Source organism: Phacochoerus africanus, chromosome 2 (genome assembly GCF_016906955.1).
Source record: "Phacochoerus africanus isolate WHEZ1 chromosome 2, ROS_Pafr_v1, whole genome shotgun sequence".
NCBI classification, from domain to species: Eukaryota; Metazoa; Chordata; class Mammalia; order Artiodactyla; family Suidae; genus Phacochoerus; species Phacochoerus africanus.
In genome coordinates this window covers 113,002,618-113,014,212 of record NC_062545.1, presented here as the reverse complement: position 1 = coordinate 113,014,212, position 11,595 = coordinate 113,002,618, and the positions used below count along the sequence as shown (strand labels likewise).

General features: G+C 41.2%; 1 pseudogene; it reads left to right on the top strand.

Moving 5' to 3' along the window:
- The first annotated feature begins 4,118 nt into the window (after positions 1-4,118).
- LOC125119360 (ubiquitin-fold modifier-conjugating enzyme 1-like) lies at positions 4,119-4,781 on the top strand (annotated as a pseudogene).
- Positions 4,782-11,595: the final 6,814 nt, after the last annotated feature.

The following is an 11,595-nucleotide window of genomic DNA, read 5'->3' as shown; positions in this document are numbered from 1 at the left end:
TCCTGTGTATCTGTGAGGCCCGTGACCATTTATTGAGTCAGGCAAGTTTTTAAGTTCCATTTCATGTTCTTTCAGCTACAAAATGCAAAAGAAGGTCAGGCATGGGAGGCAGGGGAGAAGAGAGGCAGCTTTTAGGAAGACATTATCCTTATCCCAGAATGCTTTTATAAGACGAAAGAAATGGCTGAAATGTGAGCAAAGGTATGGACAATAGTTCCAATTCACTCTAGCAGCACCCTGACCTCTTTACCTGATGGGAAGGAAATGAAACAAGGGGGCTGCTGGGAGAAAGCCCGAGTCTTGCCCTGACTGCTTCCGCATCTCACTCTCTCTCACACACACTCACTGTCAGTCTCCCTTGGATGAGAAATCCTTGGTCAAGGTCAAAAATTCAGAAAAAGCATTTTTTTTTTTTTTAGGGAAAAAAGACAAAATCCCAACATGGAGGGTCTGAAGCAATAGGGACTTCTAGGTTTCAGAGCTCAGAATGCAGTGAACTCAGATAAGATGAGTTTTCAACCCTGCAAAGCGAGACAAAATCCTTCTCACCCGGTCAATTTGCAAACAAGAAGAGTTTTCCCTCCCAGGTTTAGGACATTTTCTGCTATTTATTTAAATTCCTCGTTTTATATTTGCTTTCTTTATTGACAGCACTTCTTGTCCTGGGAAAGTATAATTTGCCAGAAAGAAGGAGGGGAGGGGGAAGAAAGAGAAAGGTAGGGGATGGAGGGAGAGAGACAGAGACAGGCTAATACCAGAATCCAAATAACACAGCAAAGCGGGCACATCCTATGAAAGGATTCTTTATGCTTAAAATGGAGCCTGATTTTTCCTATCTAAAAATAAGCCTGTGACCTTTTGCATTCTCCAGACCATATGTATTTCTGCAACATCCAGGGTCCCAAGGCACACCGGGCAGAGTGAGAGCTGAGGACTGTCTGGACCACGTCCCCAGAGCTAAGAAGTACACCTGTCAGAGAAGCAGCAGCCCGATTTAAGAGAAAGAATCCCCAGAGACCCAGGAGGGGGCAACTCTGAACCCCACTTCCTCTGTCAGTTATCGATTAAACCTCTTATGCATACACACCCGCTCCAGGAAAGCTGAAATTTCATTTTCTGCCTCCTGCAGAAAAGAGATGATACAGACTTGGGAGTAAATAACAGTAAGCATTCTAAGAAGAACAAACACCTGCACACATTCCCGTTGTTCGGTTGTTTTTTAAGTCCAAAGAAATAGAAAAGAATGTCAAACCTCACTTAAAATCAAGGACAGGCAAACTCAAATGTGTTACACTTTTTCAAGCTTATCCAATTAGCAAAGATGAAAAAGAAAGATAATACCAGTCGTGGTGAGGGTTTATGCAAACAGACACTCTCATGTCTATTTAGAATTGGAATATAAATTGGGAGCATTTTCTGAAGTTAAATGAGGCACCATGTTAGAAATGCCTTAACTGTGTCCAGTGCAGCAATCACACTTTTCGCAGTTAACTGTATCAGTCACAGTCAGTAGGATGTTCATCCCAGCATTGTTTAGAATAGGAAATGGTTGCAAATAATCTGAGAGCCCAACAGTGAGACAACTGGTTAAGGCAATTGTGTTATATTCATACAATGGATGTGATTAAGAATCATACTTATGAGAAGTTCCCATTGTGGCTCAGCGCAAAGAAATCTGACTAGTATCCATGAGCATGCAGGTTTGATCCCTGGCCTCATTCAGGGGATTGAGGATCCAATGTTGCTGTGAGCTGTGGTATAGGTTGGAGATGTAGCTCAGATCTTGCTTTGCTGTGGCTGTGGTGTAGGCTGGATTCAACCCCTAACCTGGGAACCTCTATATGTCGCTGGTGCAGCCCTAAAAAGACAAAAAAAAAAAAAAAATCATACTTATGAGTTCCTGCTGTGGCTCAGCAGATTAAGAATCATGAGGATATGGGTTCATTCAGTGGATTAAAGAATCCAACGTTGGTGAGAGCTGCAGCATAGGTTGCAGATGTGCACTGTGGGTGTGGTGTAGGCCAGCAGCTGCAGCTCTGATTCAACCCCTAGGCTGGGAACTTCCATATGCTGCAGTTGCAGCCATAAAAAAGGAAAAAAAAAAGTGTCATACTTAGAGCAATACATAATGAATGAAATGGGGGGAAAATGTTCAAGAAATGTTGCTAACCAAAAAGGGAAAAATGACTAAAAGATACCTACATACCTATGTACCATCCACCCAGCCAGCCATCTATCATGCTTACTATGTGTTAAGCATCTAGCAAGGCATGCTTGCATTATCTCCTGTAACACAACAAAGCCATGAAGGGTATACTCTTACCTCCTTTTCACAGATAAAGGAACTGGTAAACAGGGAGTGGAAATTTAAACTCAGGTGGGAACTGGTCTCAACCACATGAACTTCCTCTCTGTTGGGACGATGAGCACATCTAAGTTCAGGTCCACGTGTTCTTCCTCAGGAACACATACTCTCTAAAATGTTCACAGTCATCTCTGAGGGGTAGGCTTCCAGATGATTTCTGGTTCCTGTTTTGTGCTTTTCTGTGGTTTTTCAGGGTTTCTATTATGAGAATGTACTTCTTTTGCAACTAAGGAAAAAATAAAACCAGCTCTTCTTTAAAGATACTATTCTGACTCTATCTGACTCCTTGGGACTCAGGAGGATTTCAGAAGAGGCAGGTGGTAACTAACAGACTCTTTCCCAGCTGGACTCTTGAGCCAGGCAGCCACTTACTGACCATGTACCCTGGGAAAGGTCACGAAGGCCTCTCATGAAAAGTGAGAAACATGCTAAGGCCCTCCCACATATAATACCTGCTCAATAAATGCTGTCTCCCCTTCCTCTGCCCAGTCTTCTGGAACACACCAATCCCAGAATTGGCATTCTCCAACCTATGCCTACCACACAGTTCTCACTGTCTTAGGGAAGACCACTGACTCAAAAATCATTGTCCTTAACCCTAACCCTGAAGAATATATTAAACCCAATATATTAAACCCATGAGATTACACTGGCCTGTTCCTTTCCTCCCAAATTCTAGCCTTCTTTGAATTAGAGTCCTTGGTCTTTTTAAGATTCTTTCTTTCTCTATTACAGTGCTCTTCCAACTAGGAATTGTATATAACTGAAGTGTCACAAAAAATCCCTCCAAGAAGTACATGAACACATAGGTTTAAGGCAATTAACTTTGAAATCACCATTTCCCAAAGATTGCTAAATTTGTCTGAATACACCTGGGCTCAGGAGGTCATGCCAGCACACTCACCTGCCCTCTCATGATTATCCTTCTCCTACCTCACAGCAGAAAGCCATCACTCTTACCCATGGCAAGTCTACAGTGTTTTACTGCCCAGAGACATGAACAACGTGGGAGAGCCCTAGCAGAGACCAAATAGACATATGAGTTAAGAATAAGACTCCTGGTACCACTTCACGCCAGTCAGAATAGCCATCATTAATAAGTATACAGATAACCAATGCTGGAAAGGGTGTGGAGAAATGGGAACCCTCCTGCACTGTTGGTGGGAATGTAAATTGGTACAGTATGAAGATTCCTCAGAAAATTAAATATTGAACTACTATATGATCTAGCAATTCCACTCCTGTGCATATATCCAGAGAAAACTACAATTCAAAAAGATACATGCACTCCTATGTTCATTGTAGCCCTCTTCACAATAGCCAAGACATGGATGCAACCTAAATGCCCAATGAAAGATGAATGGACGAAGAAGGTGTGGTACATATACATAATCGAATACTGCTCGGCCATTAAAAAAGAATGAAATGCCAAGTTGCAGAAACATGGATGCACCTAGAGATTCTCATACTAAGTGAACCAACCTATCTACGAAATAGATATAGACTCACAGATATTGGGAACAGATTTGTGGTTGCCAGGGGAGAGAGGGAAGTCATGAACAAGTCATGAAAGGGGATGGACTGGGAGTTTGGGGTTAGTAGATGCAAACTATTACATTTAGAATGGATAAGCAGTGAGGTCCTGCTCTAAGGTACAGGGAACTATATTCAGTCCCTTGGGACAGAACATGATGGAAGATAATATAAGAAAAGGAATGTATATATAGATATATGTATGACTAGGACACTTTGTTGTACAGAAGAAATTGGCACAACACTGTAAATCAAATACACTTTAATAATTTTTTTTTAAAGCCTCCTTTAAGATGGCAGATGAAGCCACCTGGCATGTCACGTCTGAGATCCTGGTGCTGAAGACCAACACTGGTCCTTGAGATTGGGAGCTGTGGGTACAGAGACTCAAGGAGGAACACCAGCCTCTTATTTGGTATGAGAAGAATCAGAATGCAGACAATGATTGGTTCTGACCGGAGTCCAACAAGGAAGGGACTCGGTGGTCTGGAAAATGCTGGTACATCCACGACCTCCTCAAATATGAACTTAACATTCCTATCACATATCCTACTACTGCTCCAGAATCTGCAGTCCCTGAACTGGATGGAAAAACAGCAAAGATGTACAGCGATAGAAAAATATGCCTGAAAGATCACTTTCAGCCTTTGTGTGCCAGAAACATGCTTGGGTTTGGACTCGCTCATCTCCTGGCTATGGGGCTGGGTCCACGGCTGGCAGTGGAAATCCCTGATCCGATTCAGAAGGGAGTGATTCAGCATAAAGAGAAATGCAACCAATGAAGTACCAAGCCCCTGAAGCAGGACAGAGGGACCTTTTATAGGCTATGTTCCTGTTTCCCTGTGCATCATTCCTCTTACTCATCACACTGCTTGCCCCACACCCCTTCTCCCAGAATTGTTAGTAAAAAGCTGCAGCAGATACCGCTGAAAAAAAAATTTTTTTTTCAAAGTAAGCCTCCTATAATCAAGAAGAATAATGAATCCGAGGTGGGTAAGACCACGGGGTCTTTGGTAAAGAGGCAGACAGCCCATTAGACCAGGAAAGATTATGGATGGCTATACAACCTTTTCACAATCAGGCCACAGGCTCAGGGTTCTACAGTTCCCTCCCCGAATCTCAGTCTCTCTCAGATCTCTGTCTCTGACCAATATTTATTGAACATTCACTCCCTCCAAAAAAAAAAAAAAAATATATATATATATATATATATACAAATAAAATAAAAAATCCCGTCCTCAAAGAGCTACATTTTAGTCAAATTCTATGTTAAAATCTGAATTTGGAAGCGATATGTTTGTCACAGGAATACATATTAATATATTGAAAAACATGTTCATTGAAAAATGAAGTCAGACTATTTCTGACATAAAATAAACCTGACTTGGCTGCCTGATTAAATAATGAGGACAGATAATTAGAGGATATTATCTATGCATTGAATGAACTAAATTTGCAGATCCAAGGCTTGAGGATTATGTATTTATAGAAAGTGATACAAAGCATTTTTACCATAATAATATAAAAATATTGTTTGGCAGGCCAAGGTTTATTTAAATTAGCAACATTTTAAAATTACCAACACTGCAAGCAGATCAACTTAAGCAGCATGTCACTAAGTGAAAGAGTAATTATTTAAAGAATACAGTTTTTAGTCATTTAATGTCTTCATAAAGATTTTCTGATAAACTTTTTAGGGTATTCACTGAGAAAGTTGAATGAATAACAAATGCTTTTGGAAGCCAGCTGCCCACTAATTCTTTGCTTTTCACACAATCAAAGGAAGACATAACCAACTGAGAGGTGATGAAATATTGCTCCTGGTGGTGGTTTACTTTGGGCTTATAATTCAGAATTTCAAAGAAAGAGAAGAGATTGCTCTAAGAGAACTCCATCTCTCCCATCGTGTAACATGTAGACAGTGTGCCTCACGACTTACATTATAAAAGCTAACACCAGAAAGTTCCTGTTGTGGCTCAGCGGAAATGAATCCAACTAGTATCCACGAGGATGCGGGTTTGATCCCTGGCCTTGCTCAGTGGGTTAAGGATCCGGCGTTGCCATGAGCTGTGGTGTAGGTCACAGATGTGGGTTGGATCTAGCATTGCTGTGGCTGTGGCATAGGCCGGTGGCTGTAGCTCCAATGTGACTGCTAGCCTGGGAACTTCCATATGCTGCAGCCATGGCTCTAAAAAGCGAAATAAATAGATAAATAAATAACACCAGGAATGGAGCCGATATCAAACCTTCAGCAATAATTAAATCTTGGGTTGAACTGACTGGAAGTAAAGCCTCATCCATCACATTAAGAAATGTATTTCCAATAAATCTCCACTCCTTGTGTTTAATCATTATCAAAATGTTTAATACACTTACATTGTTTTGATCAACTCTGTACTGAAAATCGTTGTAATAACCAATTTAGAAGACATTTTATTACTTAGAGCTTTTTGATCACGGAACTTCTAAAACTGTAATTTATTTTCATACATTTTTATTACAAAGGATCATGATGGCAGTATCAATAAAAGGGTTTTAAGCGTAAAAACATTTAACATTAGGATAAAATTTCACAGGGGAAATATAGTAGAAATACAAGTTTTAAAAAGATGTAAAAATTTCCACTGTTCAAGACAGCTTTTTCATGTATTTTAAAAAATGAATAATGGTTAATATACACTCAAAACAGTATTCAGATTGCACTGAGTATGTTTTCAAAGGCAATCAAAGAGTTTTACTGAAAAACACCAATATGCGTAATTTGCCAGGAGTTCTTTGTAACTATTTAAACTTATGATGGAAAAATTTTAAGGTCAAATTTTAGCTAAGCAAGTAAAAATTTCAAAATTTTTTTAGGACATAAATGACTGAAAAACAATTGAAATTCACTGTCTACTACATTTCATGGCCATTGTTTTTCCTCTATGAGACTCAAGAAAATGACATGTATTTCAGTGGGTTTAAGGGGGCTAAAGAAAATACTTGCTTTAGTCCTCTCAAGAGATCTGGCCTCAATCCACCTACAGCCAGAGGCCAGGCATTGATTGGGTCTCCTATGAAGCAGGTGCTCAAAGCAGGGAAATGGACACAAGCATGGGAAGCTCTGAGGACAAAGATGATGTCTGATGTTGGGTAGTTCCCTGATGGTGGAAGAGAACTGACTCAAAGAAGAAAAGGAAAACTAGGAGTTCCCGTTGTGGGTCAGTTGTTAAAGAATCCGACTAGGAACAATGAGGTTGTGGGTTTGATCCCTGGCCTCACTCAGTGGGTTAAGGATTTGGCATTGCCATGAGCTGTGGTGTAGGTCGCAGATGTGGCTTGGATCCCAGTGGCTACTGCTCTGATTAGACCCCTAGCCTGGGAAGCTCCATATGCTTCGGATGAGGCCCTAGAAGACAAAAAAAAAAAAAAAAAAAAAAAAAAAGAAAGAAAGAAAAGAAAAAAGAAAAACTAAGTTTCTCACCTGTGACTTAAAGCTCTAGTCAAGTGATTAATTTATTTATCATTTGTGGGAAGGGAAGAAATCCTATGGGAAAATTAGGATGTAGATGGAATTCTCTCTTGTCAATAACCAACTACTAAACCACCTTTTAACACTTTATCCTCAATTCTGTTAGGCAAAAATTGCACAATTAAGTACATTGTTATTTAGAAAGCTGCATGCATGCACCTATACTCGAACAATAAAAAGGACATGGTAGAGTTCCCACTGTGGCACAGTGGGTTAAGGATCCAACTGAAGCAGCTGTGGTTGCTATGGAGGTGCAGGTTAGATCCCCAGCCCAGTGCAGCAGGTTAAAGGATTTGGCATTGCCACAGCTGTGGCACAGGTCTCAGCTGTGGCTCCGATCCAGTCCTCAGACTGGGAACTTCCATATGTCAAGGGTGTGGTCATAAAAAAAATTTTTGTGGAAATAATTGACATAGGAAGTTACCCAAAGAGATAGGCAGTGTGAAAGAATCAGGTCCTATCACTTATGATCTTAGCCTCTCAGTGCTATCTTAAAAGCAGAGTTCAGGAATTCCTGTTATGACACAATGGGATCGGTGGTTTTTCGGGAGCGCTGGGACTCAGGTTTGATCCCTGGCCTGGTGTGGTGGGGTTAAGGATCTGGCATTGCCAGAGCTGAGGCTTAGGTCATGACTGTGGCTGGGATCTGAGCCCTGGCCAGGGAACTCCATATGCCAAAGAGCAGCCAAAAAAAAAAGCGGACTTCAAAAGGACATCTTGCCTACCACTTCCTATAACAACTCTAAGGAGCAGGTTAAGAGTACAAATCCAAAAGAATATTACATACCATGACTGAGTCATTACTTTGAGTCTTAAAAGCTTTTCTATACCAACACTTTGGAAAAAGAACCTTAACCCAGTGTTCTCTATTCCATTCTCTGTCCTGCTGTCACTCCCTTCCCTATAAAGGAGTCCCTTCAGATGGAAGGATGGGTAACAGATATGCCACTGACATTATAAACATAGACCAAAAATTTACTATCAGGAAAATCCACACTGCCATGAAAAGGGAAAGCCTGCAGCCCTTGTTTCACTACAATGAAAGATGCAGCCTATGAGCCCAATCCTTTTCTTCCACAACTATGGCTTGGTGTAGACCAAGATGAAAGACAAATCTCTATGTTGATTCATCCTTATGACACAGAAAAGAGAACTTGGCCAATTAATTTTCACTTAGAAGGTCAAGATTAATCACTGCTTTCAAGTCAGATGGACTGTCTTAATAAAACTGTTCACAACAAGGAGAAACAGAAACATCTGATTTGTCCTGACTGCATTTCCATCTCACAAATCGACGACTGCAATCGAGAAGCCAAGATCACTTAACACTTTCTTTAATTGATTTCTCTACATAATGCCAAAGCTTTCTCTTGAGGTAAAGCATTGTACCTCCTGACATTATTAACCTGGACAAGTGACACATAAAAGGATCCTAATTCATTACTTTGGTAATTGACAATCATTGCTGCAGACGTGGACTTCAACACGGACAGTCTAGTGTTTATCAGTAGGAAATAAAGACCAAAATAGAGCACGTAACTGTGCAGATCTGGCCAAAGTCTGGGGAGGGAGGGGGGAGGTTTTAAAATTCTCTGTAGGTGAAAATGAAAAACACAACTAATAAACAGTTGTGTCGCCTTTTAGTCTTTGCCCCCAACTGCACTGCTTCATTTTTAACATATGCTTAACTGCTATTTTTTTTATTAAACTCATATTTAGGCAGAGAGGAGCAAGCTTACCACATATGCTTTGGGTTATAAACTAACTTCCCTGTCAGATGGTGAGTTAACATGAAAAGACACTGGGAGAGAAGAATTACATTTAAATCTAGCTTATGAAAATCCCTAGCTTTGGGGAGGAAGAGCCTCTGCTTGAGAGAATTTAGGATATTTTCTATAGACAATTTTTCACAGCGTGTTAGAACCTGAATCTAATACTATCATAGTGAGGTTCTGTTTCAAGTAGAGTCATCCCGAGCCCCACTGAAAACGTCCTTGAAGTACTGATTTTTATCATCTACAAGATGGTACATATCCTAGACCATACTCCTGGCTTAAAAAATTAGTGACCCAGGAATTCCCATGGTGGCACAGCGGAAACGAATCCAATGAGGAAACTTGAGGTGGCGGGTTCGATCCCTGGCCTCGCTCAGTGGGTTAAGGATCTGGCGTTGCCATGAACTGTAGTGTAGGTCGCAGATGTGGCTCGGATCTAGCATTGCTATGGCTGTGGAATAGGCCGGCAGCTACAGCTCCGATTAGACTCCTAGCTTGGGAACCTCCATAGGCCATGGGTGCGGCCCTAAAAAGACAAAAAGAAAAAAAAAAACTTAGTGACCTGGCAATATGGGAACCTAGATGCAAGGGGGTGCTGTGGAACATTTACTAAACAATAAGAATGGTCCATGACTTTTTAGAGCTGGGAAATGAGGTTGGGAACACCCAAAAGGACAGACTCTTTGAGATGCTTCCTTCCCCACCTGCTTACATCATGAGCTTGGTCCCTCAGGTCTATTTTGCTTTTATTCCAAGACACTGACTTAGATTTGTCCTCCTTGATTAAGCCAAGTACATTCATCCCCATCATGTCACCTCAATACTCTCTGAGGCTTATATGCTGATTCCCATGTGACATAATAAGAATCTGATGAAGGTCAAGTGACAAGTCAAAATCACGTAAGCAAAGAAGGGGAAGAGGAGTTCCCGTCGTGGCTCAGTGGTTAACAAATCCGACTAGGAACCCATGAGGTTGCAGGTTCGATCCCTGCCCTTGCTCAGTGGGTTAAGGATCCGGTGTTGCCGTGAGCTGTGGTGTAGGTTGCAGACGCGGCTCGGATCCCGCGTTGCTGTAGCTCTGGCATAGGCTGGTGGCTGCAGCTCCGATTGGACCCCTAGCCTGGGAACCTCCATATGCCTCGGGAGCGGCCCTAGAAAAGGCAAACAGACAGAAAAAAAAAAAAAAAAAAAAGAAGGGGCAGAGCTGGGAACCGAATGCAGGTCTTTTGATTGCCAAATCCAGCATTTCCTTCCTGCTTCCTCATCCCACCTACACACATCTGCCTCCATATCCTTTCTTTCTTTTCTCCGTTTTCTACTTCTTGCCTTCTCTTCCCACTGTCTTTATCCTTCACATTCTCTTTCTTTATAAGCATCCACTATCTCATTACTCAATTTGTTTTTCTCCCCTTGTAAAGGTAATCAAGTTCCAGAGTCCTGAGAAAAAGGTGGCGACTTGAAAAGAAATTCTAATAATGATATCCTAACGCTAATGCTATCAAGATTAGTCAAATAATAAAACGTTTTGCATTTGTTGTTTGTTTGTGAATGTTTGAGTCTTTTCTATTTTAACTATGTCAGAAAAGTGGTTTCAAATAAAAACAGTAATCTAAATAGGAAAGAGAAGCGATACTCCCTTCTATTCTCATGGGAGACACTGGGAAATACTCTTATTTAAAGTGTATCTGCAAAAGCTTTCCAATACACACCCAAAAGAAAGATTTTAAAAAAGTATTAGCTCCTTGACACTTATAAAGTAGGTTGAATTACTCCAGCCATTGCTGGCATTTACTAGGCTCACTTGAGCTATTCTGATTTACGAGGGTTTAACCCGGAGCAGGGTAGGTTGGACCAAGTTTGCTACAAGTGCCCACTTCAGGATTCTTTCAGCCAACAAGAGGAAACATTCTTGAGATGGAATTCATGCTTTGCCAGGAATGATGCATTAACCTCCGCAAAATGTGCCCTGTTTTCTCCACAGCTTACCTCGATTTACATCTCTATCAAAGAAACAAACACGCTGGAAGCTCTCCTGGTCCAGCCAACTGCATGGAAAGCATGGGTATACAGTTCAAGCGTCTCCGTGGTGGAGAACTTCTGACCCCCACTAGAGAGGATTATAAAAGACATGATTTTGCTGTGTCACCTCCACCATACTTTTGATGAGACTCTGTGTCCCAGTGTCCCTACCTCTAAAATGGACGTAATAACACCCATCTCGCAGGATCGTTGGGAGGATTAAAGGAACTCATTCAAGCACAGCACTTGGAACATGTGCTAGAAGGTGGTATTAAATGCCCCATGAATATAGCAGGTAATAATGCTTTCTCCACAGATTCACACAGGATACCCACACTGGAACAATCATTTCTGCCAACAACCTCCTTCACCACCCCGAATTCCCTAAATTC